At 48.9% G+C, this 19,405-nt stretch overlaps 1 long non-coding RNA gene across 4 annotated transcripts in view; it reads right to left on the reverse strand.

Annotated features, from left to right (window-relative positions):
- LOC135451425 (uncharacterized) overlaps positions 1 to 19,405 on the reverse strand; it is a 38,044-nt gene that overhangs the window by 15,044 nt on the left and 3,595 nt on the right. For all 4 annotated transcript variants that reach the window (XR_010441320.1, XR_010441321.1, XR_010441319.1 and 1 more), the window contains one exon: positions 1,832 to 2,043. This is a non-coding gene — a long non-coding RNA (uncharacterized LOC135451425). The remainder of the gene's footprint in view (positions 1 to 1,831; positions 2,044 to 19,405) is intronic.

Raw genomic sequence — 19,405 nt, forward strand, 5'->3', positions numbered from 1 at the left:
TTCCAGAGTTTCTCAGGTTATGATGTAAGGAGACAAAAGACATCTATGACTGATCACTGCCTCTCTGTACTTCATTCCCCTCTCCACCAAGTGCTTTTTTTAACCTTTTCTCATGACTGACTGACTACCTGCTATGCCAGTCCCGGTTTTCCTTCCGGATGGCAAACATCCATCTCCTGTCTGCACTCACTTGCAGGAAGCAGCAAGCCTGCTGCCTCACTCCCCACAGCACTGAAACAAGTGACATGAGACTAAGCTGCACTATAACCATCAATGTACCTAATCCACTGAAAACTGTGGGGCCAAGTTTGCATGATAGGCTGCTTGCAGAAGTCTCAGACTTGGGGTACAACAGAACACCAGTTTTAGGTGCATGTATGTGGTAGATGGAGGCCACTTATTCTGCTGTTAGAGGCACATGAACACAAAAAACCAGTGTTAGACTCAGCATTAGCAGCTGACCAATGCCATGTCAGGAGAGACTTATCCTGTAGCACCAGATACTGAAGTCTTTACAGAGCATGCCACCTCTGGATCATAAGATCAGGAGACACAGACACACTGTAGACACAGACACACATAAATAAAGCCCAGCCAAAAAAAAAAGAGTTACAAAGACATCCTTATTTCCATCATGAGACCTAGACCAGGATGAAGGCTCTGTTCTATATGCCCCGCAGTCATCACTACCCTCTTCCTTTGAGGGCTTCTCACTTCAGCAACCCAGCACCCTCTGGAGCGAGAGCCGTGAGCTGTCTCATCAGGCCACAGCAAAGGCCAGCAGAGAGCACCAAGCCTAAACCTACGAGCCTGAAGTTATTTGAAGACAAAAGCACACATAGAAAAACCTCCCATTTAAAACATGGGTTACAAAAGCCAAGCAGTTGTGCACTGTACTGCAATCAAATGCCATCCTTATTCCGTCACAGCTTGAAATAGATTGGGTAAGAGGCAAACAAGTGTAGAAATCCTGAGCTGCTGGCAGTGCCCACGCAGCAGGCAGCGGCACCGAGGCTCGCTCGCTTCCAGCTGGCCAGGGAAAGCCTCCACGATGCTCCAGGGGACGCTGACTGTCAGGACACCCAGAGGAACCTTGCTGCCGAGCTGCACATTGCAAAGGCTCCACAGGCCCCAGCAGTGCAGGCTCACCCTCAGCTAACAGGACACAGGCAAAAATGCCCTTATGTCGTTTACCCAGTCCATAGAACAAAAGCTAGGTGCATGATTCATGGTCTTCCCAGCTCTTCTGAACCCCCTCTGTCAAGCCTAGGTAGTTCTCCTATTTTAGCTGCTGCCTGCACAGGCTTTGTTAGTGCTGGAGGCTGAGGCTTTGTACCAAGCCCCAGGAGTTCAGTACATTCTGTTCACAGTGCCAAAGGCACTGAATAACCACTTACATTTGCATTTGCCTAAACATAGCCTAAACATATTGCAAACAAATAGCAGGAATAAGTTTAGCACTTGAGGCATAATTAAAAGCTAAAAACACCCATCAATAATTTGGTCCTTTTCCAAAAAGACCAGAAAAAGCTAATAAGAATAATTGAAATGGTATTTTTGTACTGCAGCAAAAAACAAAGAATAAAAAGCCCGAGATGTTTGCCAAGAACTTTAAAACCTATTTTCAACCAGTCAGTACATTTTATGAGCTTATCTGTAGATAAGATAAGCTGCTAAATACCATTTCTGAGGTTTAGACTTTTTGCTACAGGCATGTGCAAATCTCTGTTGCTGCCTGAGCCTGGCTGCTTTCCTCTGTAGCCGCAGCAGGATCACAGAGGTAGCCAGCCTCACAGCAGAGCTGCTGCATTATGAATCAGATCATGCTCACCGAGGAAAGGAGGCTGGAGTGCTGCGGGTGGGCTTGAGAGAGCCAAGAGACTCGGGGCGCTATTCCTGGCAGCAGCAGCAGCGATTCACCGCGTGACCTTGTGAGAGTGACTTAATCCCGGCACGGCTCCGCTCCCCGCTCTCCTGGCAGACCGCGGCGCCGCCAACGCCCGCAGGCTCTCGCTTTGGGGAAGGGAGAAACGCAGCGAGACTCTATGAAAAGGAGAGGAAATGATGCAGTGCATGAGGATGCAGTTACACTGCTGATTTCAAAGGCAGCTTGGACTGTGTTTGGAACAAAGACTCTAACCCAGGTAATAAAGGAGAGATAGTGTTTTAAAAAAAGGTAGCATCTCCTTAGTTATTTTATCCCTCTGGGCATTGAACGAGGCAGACACTACTGTAATCGAACGCCTGTGAGGTGTCTGGATGCTGCTACACCTGATGAGATTCATCCTCCCAACATCCCTGCATGAGCGGAGGAGGAGGCTGAGCCCTGTTTGGTCTGGAGCTGGTGTACAGCAGAACACTCCCACAGTTAAAGACAGCCCCTGTCGCAGTATGTGCGATGTGCAGAGCGATGTTTCACCGCAGCTCCGCCCGGTAACAGCGCAGGACACAGCCCAGCCGTGCAGGAGAGATCCCCGCTTAGCGCAGCGGCCCGGAGTTCGGCGCTGCCACAATCCCGCCAGGCCGTCCCGGAGCGCGGGGCCCCGCGGCACGGCAGCCGGGCTGCCGGGCACCAGAGCTGCACTTAGGCCATCCCGGCCGGGCCGGACAGCAGGCACTCAGGGGCACGCCCGGGGCCGCCGCAGGCCCCTCTGCCCCGGGCACGCCGCGGCCGCAGCCAGGCGGGCCCCGCGGGTCCGGCCGTGCTCAGGGCAGCTGCGGCCAGGCGGGCCCGGCGGGTCCGGCCGTGCTCAGGGCAGCTGTGGCCAGGCGGGCCCGGCGGGTCGGGCCGTGCTCAGGGCAGCTGCGGCCAGGCGGGCCCGGCGGGTCGGGCCGTGCTGAGAGGAGCTGCGGCCAGGCGGGCCCGGCGGGTCGAGCCGCGCTCAGGGCAGCTGCGGCCAGGCGGGCCCGGCGGGTCGAGCCGTGCTCAGGGCAGCTGTGGCCAGGCGGGCCCGGCGGGTCCGGCCGTGCTCAGGGGAGCTGCGGCCAGGCGGGCCCGGCGGGTCCGGCCGTGCTCAGGGCAGCTGCGGCCAGGCGGGCCCGGCGGTCGGGCCGTGCTGAGAGGAGCTGTGGCCAGGCGGGCCCCGCGGGTCCGGCCGCGCTCAGGAGAGCTCAGGGCAGCTGCGGCCAGGCGGGCCCGGCGGGTCGGGCCGTGCTCAGGGGAGCTGCGGCCAGGCGGGCCCGGCGGGTCCGGCCGTGCTCAGGGCAGCTGCGGCCAGGCCTTCCCTGGCTCTGCTGGCAGAGCACCGGGCCTGCGGCACCGCCAGCCCGCTCCCTCCCCGCCGACAGCAGGCACCCACGGCCCGCGCCCTCTCAGCTCCGTCCGGCTGCCCCACAGTGCTTCGGCTGCTGTCCGCAGCCAAGAGTGACTTCGGGAAGCCATCAGCTCTGCTGCTGCACCACAGCAGGATTTCATTGCTCTGGAACAGAAGGCTCCAGTTTGCACATCTTACCCCCACATCCATACTTCAGAATCAGAACACACCACAGATCACACCTGGAAACCGCCTATTTAATCCTAGAGATATTTTCCAACCTAAACAATTCTATGAGTCTGTAAGACGGCTCTGCCTGGGACACCGGCCTCAGCCTCCCTGAAGAGGCGGCAATAAGTGGGAGTTTCCACGAAGGAGAAACCAGTCACCACCTGCTGCGTTCTGGGGTCGGGACTGGTTGTTTTGTATCTACATTCACAAGGCCACTGTCATCAGTTATGCATGTGTGTGTCAAAGCTGTTTTTCAAAATACTGCCAGCCACAACAGCTGAGAACACGACTGCTGTCCGATTGCCACATCCAGTTTCAAAGCCCAGGCAGATCCTAGATTGCATCCTGCAGCCTGGATTCACAGCTCCACCTCAACATGCCACTGCATGCTTTATTGGAATGAGCTGCCTCCTCTTCCTGTGCACCACATAATCTCACACTTGCTGATTTCACTCCTTTATTCTAGGTTAGCTGTACCTTTGCTGAGCAGAAATACTGCAATTCCAAGGAAAGCAACAGCCACAAGTCACTTCAAACAGTGACATTAGCCATGACTGCAAACACATGGTATAGCAAGGCTGCTGAGCAGGGACTGTCACAACCATTTTACAGATAGGAGAATGAACCACTTCAGAAGACAAGGATGCAAACTGGCACTGTCCAAGTGACCAGATTAACTGCTTTTGAATGCCAATAATCACTTGCGTTTGCTCTCCATTTACCGTGGAGCACATGTCAGTGACTCACTCTCCCCTCTGCCCCTGAACAGCCACACCTCTTCTCATCTCACCCCTTTATCGGTCACACAGTTGTCCCTGTTATTGCACAAATCTGACAAATCAGTTACCTCATTAACTCAATTTGGATAAACTGTCTACCTCATCCAGACTGAGGTGGTGCACAAAGGGAACTCCTATTTGAAGCCCTGCTCTGACATAGACTATTCACTGAATCCATCTTTGTTTTCTTTTTGATATTTTTAAGTGTTACTTCATTGCAGTCTACATTTCTCTTAATAAATTTATCTTCAATATAGGAAGAGATGCTTCTACGAAGATGTTTCTACTGTTGTGCTGAAGCCATGGAGGAATTCAGGTGAAGATATCCTTTGAAGTGTATTCCAAACACTGAGCCCCATCTTGTCCTTCAGAAGCACCTGACAAGTGACATTAGTCAATGCTGCTCTATGCTCCACCACCGTCCGTTTGCAAGAGCTGGAAATGCTCCATGGGCAATATGGGATGCAGCAGGGCAGCAGTCACTAGGGCAGCAGACGCTTGTGTCTGCCTGGCTGGGTGGGGATACAATTGTACACGTGGTTTTTTCAACAACAGATAAGTCTATGCCTGCAAATACACAACTAGCTTTTCAGGTGGCAGCTTTTAGGGAGCTGGCAATGAAGCACAGGCTGTTTCTGTGGCCAACACCTGCTTGTGGATGACAGAAAGGCACAACCAGATGATGCAGCTGCTGCAGGACAAGTCTGATCAGCACAGCCTTGCATTCAGTCAGTGAACAAACCACCCATGCACCTCCTGTTGCCCACATGCCTGCTTTGTTTGTCCAGTGCTCCATCCCACAGGGCTGATCTCTGGGGAGATCCCACAGCCTCTGGAAGCACAAATAATCACCACAGATCTCTGCTGTTGGTCCTGCTGATGTCAGGCTGATCAGGGCATACACCTGACTGAAAGGCGCTTTACTTTGCCTTAGCAAACTGGTAAACCGGGGCTGAAACTACTCAAAGGTAGAAAATAGATAGACAAAGCCAACTAAAACCAAGTTATGTTTTCTTATGTAAAATACCAGTAGTTCCCACTCACAGGGCTGACAGCTGCTGGCCTGTCTCCATAAACAGGGACTATTGCTGAGGCTCTCCAGACCTAGCCTGGCAAACTGGAGGTTTGGGGTTGTGCAAACTGACTCACACTTGGAAGTGAACAGAAATCTGTTCTGCCTTTTTGACAGTGAAGCAAAGCTTCACAAGGAAAGATGTTACGGGCCACAGTCCACACGTAACGCTTGCAAGTGGAACATGGGCCAGCCTGGGAGGAACATTGCCAGTGCCCAGCAGAGAGCCAGGCTCCTCTCCCTGCCTCCAGTGCCCTCTCTCTGGCAGCCTGGCCCCACGGCAGGGCAGGAGGGCTCCTCTTCCAGGTGGAACGGCAGCACTGAGACTTTCTCCATACTGAGAGGTGAAACAGCTCTACATCAGTAGAGCATTTCTGTACACTTCTGTTACAGAAGTGAACACTACAGTGTCTTCTGTGCTGTCCAAAGACACACATTGTTGCTGAGATGCAGATTCAAATTAGCTCAAAGTAAAAATAAATAAGTACCAGTCACTGCTTTACAATTCAAATTCATGTGAAGAAGCCAAACTCTAAATGCAAAATTAGATCAACCCAGATCTTGTACATAAACAGACCAAGTTTGCTCAATCTTGGATTCGTGCCACTTTCAGTGTTTTTCTAGTCTTGCCATGCTCATCCTAAGCCAGGGACCCAGGGAAGCAATGTTTCTGATGAGCTACAATCACACACATACCATGGTGTTCCCCTTGTATTTCTGCTCTCTCCCCACAGGTACAAGGGTGTTGCAGATGGGGTGTTTGGAATAGCCCTACCTGCTTCAGGGCTTCACCTCACTGCTGTCTCCATGGTTTATAGCACTGCCAGGCTACAACTATTCCACCTGTATTTGTCGTGCCAAGAGTCTCTCTCAAATGGAAGTATTTGGACTTGTGTAAAACAAATCATGTAGTTTTAAGAACAGGGAATAAGACAGTGCTTTAATTAGACAAACATTAGCCACTGCAGCTTCAGCAGAAGGTTTGGCAGATGAGGAACCAGCAAGCCAAAGAGGAACAAAACCCAGAGAGAAGTATTGAGGAACGATTGTACTGCACACCCAATGCAGATTCTGCCCTGAGGAATTATGTCAGAACAAGGTTAAATATTTCACTGGGACTAATACTTTGCATTTAATATTTTTTTATAAATCAATCTGCATAATGTATGCTGGCATCCTTTACATTTCAATTTTGCTTACAGTAATAAAACTAACTGTGCAAATCATCCTTGGCTGTATGTTATTTTTACATCCAAGAGCACCGAGCAATAGAAGCTTGGCAGGACAGATCTAAGAGAGAAAAAAAGCATTGTACTTTCCAACATAGCAGAACAACCCTGATTTTAAAGCAGTAGGATGAAAATGATTCAGCCTACAGTTAAAATTAGAGGTATGGTGAGATTTAGACTGCAAGTGAAGTACTGAATTAAATGTGTTTTTACTTGACTCCAACAAGCTTTTTTTATTAGTCCCTGGTAAATGAAATACTAGAAACTTTAAAAGTCTGTGAAACAGTCAAATCCACATGGTGTTTCATGGAGCAAATGCCACCTGCCATTGTCAGCACTGCAGGAAAGCCAGTGGTGGCAGAGCACGGGAGCCACACGGGGCAGATGCCGTGGCTCTGGCTCCCTGTGACTCTCTGGTCACTCATCCCCTGCCTCCAGTGCTGCCTGGGAGAACAGGGCAAGCCGGAGTCCAGAGAGAACGGCAGCAGCAGCCGTGTGCCCAGGTGGAGCCCTGACACCCTGCACAGCCGTGAGGCACCTGGCTCAGAGCCACCCTGACACCCTCTCCTGTGTGTTCTGGTGCTTTGCTGTGCTCAAGAGACACACACACAGTACTCTGGAGCCTCTTGTAATGAATAATTACTGAAACTCATCCCAAATATATATATATGTACATGTACATGTATATGTACATGTACATGTATATGTAAATTTTTCAATAGACGTAAAGAAATATAAACCCCACAAGCATTTTGAATGCTAAATGAAAAAAATCATTAACTGGAAGAGTTCACTAATCCAAGTAACCAAATCAAGATATTCCCATTCCCCTCCTCCCATACACTATTTACAGCCATCAGGAATGTGTCACTGCTCAGCATTCCGACCCACTGCCTCCGCAGGCTTTTCCTTTCTCCAGCAGGAAATCCTCCAGCTGGCCCTACTTTGTTCTCTAGAACAGTTTAAATTCAGCTTATTTGCATCAATTGAATGTAGGTGCATGCAGGCATGTGGTACCTGCATGTGGGTGTTCCTCCTGGTGAGATTTCCTTACTTTCAATTTCATTACAAGCAAATTAAAAGGAAAAAAAAGAGCAATTCCTTCAGTGATTTTTCTGCCTTTCTGCAATATACACACACACACAAAATTCTTTAAGAAATATAGAAAACAACAGCCACTGCAGGACTCTGCACTTCCCAATTGGATTGACTAAGTCCTGCCGAAGTTTATGGTGAAGGGTTTGCTCAAATCAGTGTTGCAGATTTCTCCTTAACAGGAAAACTTTTGATTTCCCCAAGCCTTTATGCTTAGAAGCAGTATTATTTGCAAGCTGGTGTCATACCATACGATGGGCCAAATGTTACCCTGCACATGGATTCCGTGGAAACTTAAGGAAATGCATATTGTGTCTCTCTCAAGCTGCCTTGGGGGAGCACCATGCCCACGATGGGCACTGGGCTTTTGGGGTAAGGGGCTTGATTCCAAGGGCAGAGGGACAGAAAGGAGGCACATTATGGGTGAGCAGGAAAACAACCCTCAGTCTGGCTGTGGGTAGAGCTCAAAGGGGTGAATCACTCTTCTTTCAGGAGCAGGACCTGGGGCTAAAAGTAGTAAAATAGGGAGTATGGTAGGACACTTGCTAGGCAGAGTATCCTTGGTTTGGGTTGGTTTGGTTTGTTTGTTGTGGGTTTTTTGATGCTCAGCAGCTATTACCACTAAATAGCAGAACCTGTGAAAATACAGAGAATATAATTGCTTTGCTCTAAGAACATGAGCCGCGTTTTCACCAAACAAGAAAGGACGTGTTGGGTTGTTTTAATTTCTGGTCTAGTTGGGCATGTCTTATCTCTGGCTAAAAAAAATGGAAATGCATAATGAAGGCAGCCAGTTGTCTTGTAGGTAACCAAACACAATTCTCACCACAGGATAGGATTGTTGGCAAGATGTGGTATCAGTACAGGGAAACTTAGTACTGCCAGCTGAATAGATCTGTCAAATTTGTTTCTGCAAAATGTTATGTCTACAACTCCTAGAAATAGCACAGCTGAGTGATAAAACTTAAACAAGTGTGAAAAAATATTTGCTTTATTTTCAAGTCTGTTTTCCTTGTGAACCTGACAGCATTTTGTTTTCTCAAAGTTATGTTTCATGTGCCCAAGGACTGCACTTTTCCACCCCCTACACCTGTATTCTCATAAACAGCAGCAGTGCTTAAACAGATTCTGCAGCAGCTTGTACAGACTGAGAAGGCAGGCTTATTGGACCCTTTCATCTAAAAAGAAATAGGAATAAAATAACTTTATATAAGAATGTTGCCCCTAGAACAGTGAAGTGCTCTTTAATGTTGGCTTGATGAGGCCTGGCCCTACAAAGACTGAAAGAATTTTCACATTGCCAGAACCTTCCTTCCATGAATAGGCACTGATTTCATGTACTACTTTAGGATAAGGTCTTAGAGGACACTATTTTTAACTATATGAAGAACAAACAAGTCTAAAACACCTTAACCTTCCAGCTGAAGCTACACATACTTTAAAGCCATTCTAATATATGCATAATCAATGTGTACATTACTCACCAAATGGTAAACAGCAAGTGTTGCAATAACTCTCCTGTCACTAATTTTAATACTGTACCAAAATATGCTACAGTAAATTAACTAGTACATTTTGGAGTGCCATAAATAATTAAAACTAAAATTATAACTGGCAAAATGAATGAAGCAAGAACATTTTGTAATCCAGTGTTTTTCCTACTCGACTTCATAATTTTCTAATTTGTGTTAAACACTAAATCTGATTCTCTCTGAGCACAAAAAGGAATTTGTTCATATAATTTACTAATTTGGAAAGTAGCTTGGTTGGAAAGAAATTGAAACCTGTTAAAGCCTCCACATTCTATGACAGAGCATCTGTCCACATGGCACACAGCACAAACTGCTCTTTGGTCACCAGTCCCGAGGTGAAGGCAAAGGAAGCACAGCTCAGCAAGTGAGAACCACCCAGGACAGAGCTCTGCTGCCAGAGGTGGGACATCAGCCCCAAGGAGGAGCCCATCCTGCCTGGTCTCAGAGGATGCAGGAGAGAGACGGCGTCTGCGGCCATCCCGTGCGACACGAGGCGGGTGTTCCGTGAGCCACAGCAGCAGCCGTGTGCGTGCAGCACCACGGGTGCAGGGCACAGGCAGGAGAAACACGCTCAGCTTTGGCACATCAGGTCAGACCACTTCAGCTTTTGACATCTGCAGGTGAGAACAGACAGGTGAACAGCACAGGAGTGACATCACTGTATCTTTTACAAGGATTTTTAAAGCACACCAAAGGTGCTTTTTTACAAGTTGGTAAAACTTGCTGCTCCATTACTTCAATCAATAGGAAGTGTCAAATTGTTTTTGCAGAAGGCTTCTATTGTTCTGTATTGTTTTGCTTTTTAATTTTCATTCTTTGGTTTCACTGAAAGAACAGCTCTCTTTTTTAGACAGACATAAAATAGGCTGACAGACAATGTCTGCTGCTTCACTGCCTTCAGGTGGATTCCATATTCTGCTCCTTCACACCTCTCACCTTCCTGCCCTGTCTTCTCTGAAGTACCATGCAGCCTTCCACCTCCCCCCCCACATTATTTTTATTTTTCATTTGTTGGTGATTATTTACTGGCCAAAAAAACTGCATCAATTAATCTGTTTATGCTGCGTGAGCTCACCCTGACTTTCATTGGAACAGAGCACCATCCCTACCAATACACCAGGGCCAGACCTTGCGTGGCATCCTGACCATGCAGCCCATACCCCTCCAGAGCAGTGGCAAGAATGCTGAGGGGTGGTGGCCTCAGGATGAACTCTCAGGGAGAAATCCCTACCGAGTTTGAGCCTTGTTTCTGTAGCCTCCAAGAAGGGGGTTCCTGCATCTCTGGAGCCCACCATGGCACAGAAGGATCCTTAGTGGCAGTGGGCAGCCCTGGGCTGCTGGCTGGCTGGTGGGCTGCACCCACTGCCCCACCTGAGGGAAAGGGAGAGGCAGAAGGGAAAAGCTTCATCTCTCTGCATAAGGCTGACTTGTGCAGTGACACTGCAGCAGATGGAAACCTTTGGAGAGAACAATGTCCCTGCTCCACAGGGTAAGGCAGTTCCCCTGGCACGGCAGAGGCGGGCACAGCGCTGAGAACATCCCAGGGGAGAGGCTTATTTAGAGCTGCCCTCTGACAGTGGTAAAAAGGATCCTCCACCCATCTGTCCTGCCCAGCCTGGCCATGGCACCCTCCCCGGGAGCTCGAGCAGGGCACACACAGCCTGTTCTGTACAGACAGCCCACAGCCACCCCACAGAGTCTCGGCACCATGTGAGGAGCTGCAGGGAATGGGATGCGCCTGCAGGGATGCGCATCCCGAGGAGATCCTGAGTTCTGGGCAAAGCTGTGTAGGTGAGATTGTAATAACATTCTGCCATGGACAAGGACATGGACAAGGACACCAGGGGGTTGTGCTGGGTGTAAGCAAGGACAGTTTCTAGTTCTCAGTTTTTTATAATAATGATGGATTAATCCTGTTCTTGCTAATCTGCCAGGACAGAACAGCTGACATAAGACTCCTCCAAGCTGCAACGGGTGTCCTCAGCTGCAGGAGCCAGCAGCTGTTAAGCACACAGTTAACTCCCACAGACACCAACTATTTCCTTCATTTTTTTAATAACCATTTCTTTAGGCAAGTGTCTCCTGGTATTTTAAAAATTCATTTTAATCAATTTAAAATTAATAACAAACCAGCAAAATCCTTAGGGCCTGAAAGCTCCAACCTCTGCCACTCTGGAAGTGATGAGTCAGCTCCAGTGCAGCAACCATGGAGCAGCTGAGGGCTGCCCATGAGAGCTGAATTAGGTCACTTGGTTTGCTGTTCATGGAACCGTGGCTGTCCCTGTCGTTCTGAGGAGCTGCTGCACTCCAAGGGCACTGCCACAGCACTGGGCAGCTGCTGCTGCTGCTGCCATGGCTCTGTCCTGGGTACTCACCAGGGGGGTGCACCAGGACAGAGCCCCTCCAAGAGCAGGGAAAGGACAGTGGCCGCAGGACTCAGCACACGCAGAGCCCTGTCCACCCCCTGGGCTCTGCACGGTGCCTCCTCAATTCCTGCCCTGGTCACCGAGCCACGGGCACTGCTCGGGCTAGGAACAGGAACCAGCAGCGCAGAGCCACACTGCTGGCTCCAGCCTCTTCCCAAGAGAGCTCCCCCAGGCCCAGCAGCAGTCTCTGCCCAAGGGAGCACATCCCGGGGTACTGGAGCAGACCTGCTGTGCTCACCCACTCATCACCTGTGTCTAACAGCACTACCATGGCCCCACATGCAGCTCCTGTGGCAGCTCCCTGAAAACGCTGGCTTGGAGTTACCCACAGCACAGGATTTCCATGCTCCTGGCAGCTGTTCTCATGCCAGTCATTCTGGAGCTAGCTCAAACACAGGTGTTTATGACCTGGGAAAACAAAGAAAACAGCCATCAGAGGCTGCAGGACCAGACTCACTTGAGTCCAATTCCTGCTCTGGCAAACGTCCTCTTCCTCACAACAGCCTTCAGAAGGGTCTGGTCACTTCAGGGACTTGGAGCTCCAGCATTCCTGTTTGCCAGCTGCCTCAACTCCCAAGTGCCCATGTTTCTGCGACTACAGTCTTCAGAGATCCATAAAAAGATCTTCTGAACACCCTGGGAAGCACATCTGTCCTATTGCTGCAGGGCAGTCCAGTACTCATGTCCTGCTTCAGTCTCTCGTATTCAAGGAGTGGTTTTGTCCCTGCCAGAGGGGAACAACATGACAAAATGACTGTTTGCTCACCTACTAATATTCAGCTGTGATAGGGATGAAAGATTTTGGCTCATATCCTCATTTGTTCACTGAAGAGAAATCAAAATGAACCAAAATGGTTGAACAGTTTGTAAATTATTAAGTATTGAAGCTCCACTTCTCTGGAAGGCTACAGAGTGACATTCGTAGTGCAATGGCAAATAACAGAATAGCTCTTTAAAGTTTAGGTGTGAGATTTCAAAAGACCTTCCTCTAATGTCCCAGACCAAGCATAACAGGCATCCTTGAGGCAAATAACAGATTTATTGAAAAAAAAAACAAGCAAAGCTTTCTTTAGGAGAACACAATGACAATTTCTATGCAATCTCTGCAGGACATACCAGGCACCCCACAAATGCTCCCTGCCCTCCTGAGGCCTTCTGGGCACCCCACCTGTCCCTATCCTCCTGCTGGTTGGCACAAAGCCTCTGAAGAAGACTGAAATTCAAAGTCAGATTTTGCAGTGAAGCAACAAAACAATACTTCAGTGCTTTACTGACAAAATCTGTTATGAGTGTCACCATTTCGGTTCCCAACTTCAGTTTCTTTTATGACTACTTCAGTGCTTGGACGAAAGTTTTGAATAAACCAGTCTCTTGCTGATAAGATCATGGACACCCAAGGACAAAACTAAATCTACTTCCAGTTACTCCTGTGGAAGGAAGAGATGGTCTGAATTTCTGCTATGCGTGTGTGGCCTGTGAGACTTGGTGCTTGCTAAATGAAAAGTATGAACACTACATTTTCAAAGCTCATTTTTGTTTGTTTTTATTTGTTCAGTATTTTCAAGGGTAACACATGGAGGAAAAATGAAGTGACGTCAAACAGATGATTCTGAAATGTTAGCTTTGGTAGCACAAAGTGAAAATACAAATGTATTCTTGCATGAGCACAGCAGACAGAAAGGGTGGTCATCCTCTCTACATCCTGAAATATAACCAGGTACGTTGTTCAGAAAAGGTATTACCTTTATTCAGCCCAGCCCAGGCATTACCTTAATTCTGCAGCACAGTTCCAATATACTCACAGCAACTTCCACTGTGAACCTGAGAGTACATTAAAGGGTGCTAATGATTATAATGCATGCACTAGAACAAGCAGATTCTGTGGCAACGTTTTAATTTTCATTTAGATTAAATTTAAATTATGATTTACACCGCTCTGCTAAAAACACGGAAAGAGGCGCTTTAAGTGTAGCAGCAGGCACGCATATCTTCACGTATTCTTCTCTATTTTTATCTTGTCGTTGAACTTAACAGACTTCCAAGTGCAAGTAGATTGAAGCTCCATCTAGTGCCAGGGGCCAGGAAGTTGCTGGGAGGTTTTCATTGCAAAGCCAGCAGCCATTCTCAGGGACCGGCCGAGGAGCAGCGGCCAGCCCGGCGTGCCAGCGCTGTCACACACGGGCCGGCCAGAGGGACACTGCGGGCTGCTCTTGGGGCGTGCAAAGGCTTCACCTGAAAGCTGCGGTGCCTTGGGCCGAGCAGGGGCATGGCACGGCACCCGAACACAAAGGCTTCACCTGAAAGCTGCAGAACCTTGGGCCGAGCAGGGGCATGGCACAGCACCCGAAACACAAAGGCTTCACCTGAAAGCTGCGGTGCCTTGGGCCAAGCAGAGGGCATGGCACGGCACCCGAACACAAAGGCTTCACCTGAAAGCTGCGGTGCCTTGGGCCGAGCAGGGGCATGGCACGGCACCCGAAACACAAAGGCTTCACCTGAAAGCTGCAGAACCTTGGGCCGAGCAGGGGCATGGCACAGCACCTGAACACAAAGGCTTCACCTGAAAGCTGCAGTGCCTTGGGCCGAGCAGGGGCATGGCACGGCACCCGAACACAAAGGCTTCACCTGAAAGCTGCAGAACCTTGGGCCGAGCAGGGGCATGGCACGGCACCCGAAACACAAAGGCTTCACCTGAAAGCTGCAGAACCTTGGGCCGAGCAGGGGCATGGCACGGCACCCGAAACACGAGCCCACCGCGGGGAGAGGGGGCCCTGCTCCATCACCAACACCCTCCACACAGCTCCTCTCTTTGGATCCAGGGAACCAGCACCCTGCTAACCTCTATCCAAAATCAGGCCATCAATGGCTCTGAAATGCCCTTGCTGTTTAATACATGGCTTGAGCCCTTGTTGGCAAGTCACCATCTCCTCCACAAACACCTACTAATGGTAGCACATAAAATGGGTGTCTATCACCCACACACAGAATAGCCTAGCTGGTGCTAATATTCCCTTCCTCTCTTCTTCTGTGTTTTTTCCCAATGGCAAGTGCTAGAACTGCACCTGTTTCTAGCTCTGTAACAAAGCCATGCTGCATGTCCCAGCTCCTATAAGCACACACTATTCTTACCCAAAACAAGGAGGAGGTTTGTGTAGCAGAGGACAGCTGTTCAGATAGTTCAGTCAAAGCAGTAACATTGGAAGTTTTTTTACATGTGGAAGCCATGTTTCTTCATTTAAGAAAAGTGGTCTTCATTGCGCATTTTATATTTGACTTTCAAAGAAGACTGTAATGGAAGGAATCCTTTCACTGTCCTAGTTAAATGCAACCCACCTGAGTCATAAAGCTTTAAAAAGCACTATGCCAACTGGACACAGAGTACGGACAAACTGTATTAGATGCATCTGTCCCACATTTGTCTTCACATAACCTGAGCCCAGACTGGGAACGGCCCCATGCAAAGCAGGCGGGAACAAACGCGCGGGTGAGCGGCTCAAGGCACGCCAGCACCGCTGATGCATGAGGATGGCGAGTTACACAGCACATGACTGGACTCTTCTTCTTCACAGCACCACCACCATGCCCCTGCTCACAGCTGTGTAAAGGCTGACAGCAATAGCTCATCCGTCTGCTCCAAAACAGCTCCCTGCCCGGGACCCGACGTTTCCTCCACAGGCACTGTCTGTGTGGCACTGCCCACCCAAGCAGGGGCACAGCAACATCAGAGCTCCTGAAGCCGCCCCGGTCTCTGGGGATGCCCACGAGCGTGGCTGCAGGAGCTGCCCCAGCTCCATGGCAGTGACTCTGCTCCTCAAGCCGGCCACACGCTCCCCTTCCACAGTGAACACTTCAGCTGAGAGACAGAATGACTTATGGTCTCTTGAGAGCTATTTTGAAAGAAGATAAAACCTTCTAAATGGAACTGCATCATTCTTTTCCCCTTTCTTCATTTCTACTTTTCCCCACTCCTCCCATTTTTATATTTTTCATGTTTCCTTTCACTCGTACCAGAGTGGCTGCTCTCCAGTTGCACAGTATTAGACTTCCACTTTCAGACTGAATACAGTTTTTCTAAGATTACAAAGACAACTCTGAGCAGAACAATTTTCATATACTTTGTTCCCCAAAAATGTGATATTTATTTGACTGGATGCAAATGAGAGAAAAGCACTACACCTATGGCAGAAATAGTTCTCTTCATGATGAAACTAAGCAGTACTTCAACTACCAAAAATTCACACCAAAATATTCTAAATATTAAATATACACTGACTCTTCTTTGATGAGCTAACATCAAGCAAGTTGACTGCTACTTATAGCTAGGATCAAGTTTTTTGTGACTAAAGAAAAATTTAGTATAAGGTTTTGCTGGGAAGATATGGCTTTTTAGACTTCAGAATTATTATTAAATGCTTTTGAAGACAGTGAATGTATTAGGTAGAAATTGTGTATCATAGATAAATTTATGTATCTGTGATTCAAAAATCCTTTGGATTTTTAACAAGTAACAAGCATTAACAGCAAAATCATTTGTGATCAGAGGTGGAAACCGCACACAGACAAACACATTTACAGATCTTACCAGGGAAAGCAAGTTGAATGAAGAAATTAATGCCCTGAACAAAGCTCCAGAGCTCCCCAGCTGCATCATGTGGGTGACTGAACGTGCAGCAGAAAGCGGTGCAGAAACAATCACCTACAGTAACTGTGAGCCACAAAAACAGAACCGTCTGTCAGGGCTGTCACCAAGACACTGCAGGACAAAGCTGCTGCCTGGCATGGTGTCCCAGGGGACAGGGTCTCCGTGCTCCTGCCATGCATCACAACACAGCACAACAGCCAGAACGGGGTTTTCTTCTTGGTGCATGCTAGCACAGTGAAAACATGCAGACCAGCTCTGAAAATGATAGATTTGTTCTACCAGTCAACTGTGACAGAGAAAAAACCAAGCAGATGAAGCCTGTGAAAAGTTCCATGTTCTCTTTCATCTCCTATCACTTCTTGTTGTGGTCAGTGAAGCGTGCACAGAGGTCACAGGTTCAGACTTTACACCACAGTAAGATTGTTAACTGTCCCTGTTCAACCACACTGCACAAATATCCATTTAAAAATGACTGTCAAGAGCCTGTGCTTACTGTGCTTCATTTTCCACTTTTCTGCTTTCTCTCCCTCTAACTTTGTGCTTCTCCAACCCTCTTATTGCATTTCTTAGCCTCAGTTTTGACTTTTAAGATTAACCTCCCCACAGCCTTTCACTCACTGCAACAGCCAGAGGCATGTGATGAGTCACCACAAGTTTGGGCAAAATAACATAAAGACCTTAGACTGAGTATGATTACACCTATTCAAGACTGCATCAAGCTATCTACAAACTTAATGAATTTCACAATGAGTTTCGTACCCTTTATTTCATAACTGAACAGTTAGCAGTCACCTATTTGGGTTCTGTTTGCTTGACTTTGGGCAAAACAAAATACTGCAGGATCTAAGCACACTGAGAAGTCTGACTGCTTGGTAACTGCGAGGCACAGAAAGCTGTGTCATAATTCTGTACTTGTTACTCCTATAGGGACTCACCAAAGACACCACTATGAACCACAGACTACCTCTCCAAGTAAGAATTTATATACAATGTACTTCAACTTCTAGGAATAAGGTTTCTTTTCAGCAAGATAAAAAATTCACCTTAAAAATCCTAAAGTTGAGCAAAGTTCCATGACTTTAGACATCTTTTTTAGTGCTTTGGCTGGTCTGTAAACCATAAAGAAATGTCCTTCCTCCTATTTTAAGTACTTCTGGAAGCCACTGAAACAGAAGCAATTTCATGCTCTTATATGACATAGCCATATCCCTACTCCTGCGTCTGATTTTCAGAGTTACATTGTGGGTTTGTTCTATTTGAACTTGATGGTTAAATAAAGAATAAGCAAGGGAACCCCCTCAGAACTGCTTACATAACTGTCTTACATAGGAAAACAAAGGTTTTGCTGAGCTATCTTATTGGTGAAACATACCAGGCCAAAATCCTCTAAGGAGATGAAACTCTCATAATAGAGAGTTAACATGGAGTTAAACCATTGATCCAAACAATGCAAGGTACACCAGAAAAGCACCTTTTTTTCAGAACTTTCTGGATGGTTTAAGTGCCATTGTACAAGGCTGTCTGCAGTGCAGCCACAATTGTGCTGTCATGGGACAGGACCTTCGTCATGCACAGCTCTAGTAGCTGTGCAATAAAACCCTGTACTGTGGTCTTCATGATTGTTGCATTTTGAATTACCATATTTTTTAAACCTAGTTTCACACTTTCCACACATTAATATGCCATTTTTGTAATTTGTTTCTAGCTAACACTCATCCCAGTCTTTGGCGGCTTCCTGGGGTGTGGAGAGCCTGGTTCAAGTGTGCCTTAAAGAAATATAGAAGCCTGCTGTAAAAGCAGCCTTTCCCAGGCTTGATCCTGTAAATAATTAGGTTCTCAGCCACCTTCTATATAAACAACAAGATTCTCAAACCGTTCTGTCCTTGGCTGCTACTGGGAGCAGACAGTCAGTCTGGGAATAGAGATGAACGTTTTGGGAACCTTCCATATCAGGGTGAGAACACTGATCTTGGTTTCAGTAAACTAACTTCAGGTATTGTAAACAAAAGGAGGAGCTGAAGTTTTCTCTACAGCCTATCAGGAGCTCAGATTTTGCAATATGCATGAAGTGAATTAACACTGTTATAAAAGGTGCCTGATTGATGAATAAAGTGGAGTCGATGCTGACCAACGCAAGGTGGGTCGTCTCCCTCCAACTTCAATACTGGGGTTTCGGCCAAGTCCCCTCCCTGGGTAGCTGTGGAAGGACCCTGCCCAGCCTGGCCCTCACCAGGCTGACACACACTGCACCCGGCTGTCGCCAGAAGCAGTGAATCCGCAGGCTCGTAGCACTTGTGAATTGCTGTTTCCCTCTGCCCTTCCACAAGCACGTGTGGTGCAGAGACAGAGGCCAGGGCCCGGCGTGGTCAGCAGGGGAAGGCACCGGGGCAGCGCCGGGTGGGCACAGCCACAGGGCCCGGCCACAGGGCACGGCCGCGGAGCACGGCCGCAGGGCACGGCCACGGAGCACGGCCGCAGGGCACGGCCGCAGGGCACGGCCACGGAGCACGGCCACAGGGCACGGCCACGGAGCACGGCCACGGAGCACGGCCGCAGGGCACGGCCACGGAGCACGGCCACAGGGCACGGCCACGGAGCACGGCCACAGGGCCCGGCCACGGAGCACGGCCACAGGGCACGGCCACGGAGCACGGCCACGGAGCACGGCCACGGAGCACGGCCGCAGGGCACGGCCGCAGGGCACGGCCGCAGGGCACAGCCACGGGGCACGGCCACGGGGCACGGCCACATCTCCCGGCCACGGAGCACGGCCACGGAGCACGGCCACGGAGCACGGCCACGGGGCACGGCCACAGGGCACGGCCACAGGGCACGGCCACATCGCCCCGCCACAGAGCACGGCCCTGCGGCCCCTGGCAAGGCTTTCTCCACAAGGGAGCCCAGCTGCACTCTGCTGCTGCTTGACTGCCCTCCCGTCTGTACATAAGTGCTGGTTACAGTCATCTCAAATGGTGAAAAACAGTAATTTGGTCAAAGACAGTTAGACCTGTGACATCATAATGGTTGGACTCAATTATCCCAGAGAGCTTTCCCAACCTAAACAATCCTATTGAGAGAAGTCCTGCCTTTGGCTGTCTCATCTTTGCAAGCACAGCAGCAGTGCTGGTAGCTATAAGGCCTGATG

The sequence above is a fragment of the Zonotrichia leucophrys genome, chromosome 9, assembly GCF_028769735.1.
Source record: "Zonotrichia leucophrys gambelii isolate GWCS_2022_RI chromosome 9, RI_Zleu_2.0, whole genome shotgun sequence".
NCBI lineage: Eukaryota > Metazoa > Chordata > Aves > Passeriformes > Passerellidae > Zonotrichia > Zonotrichia leucophrys.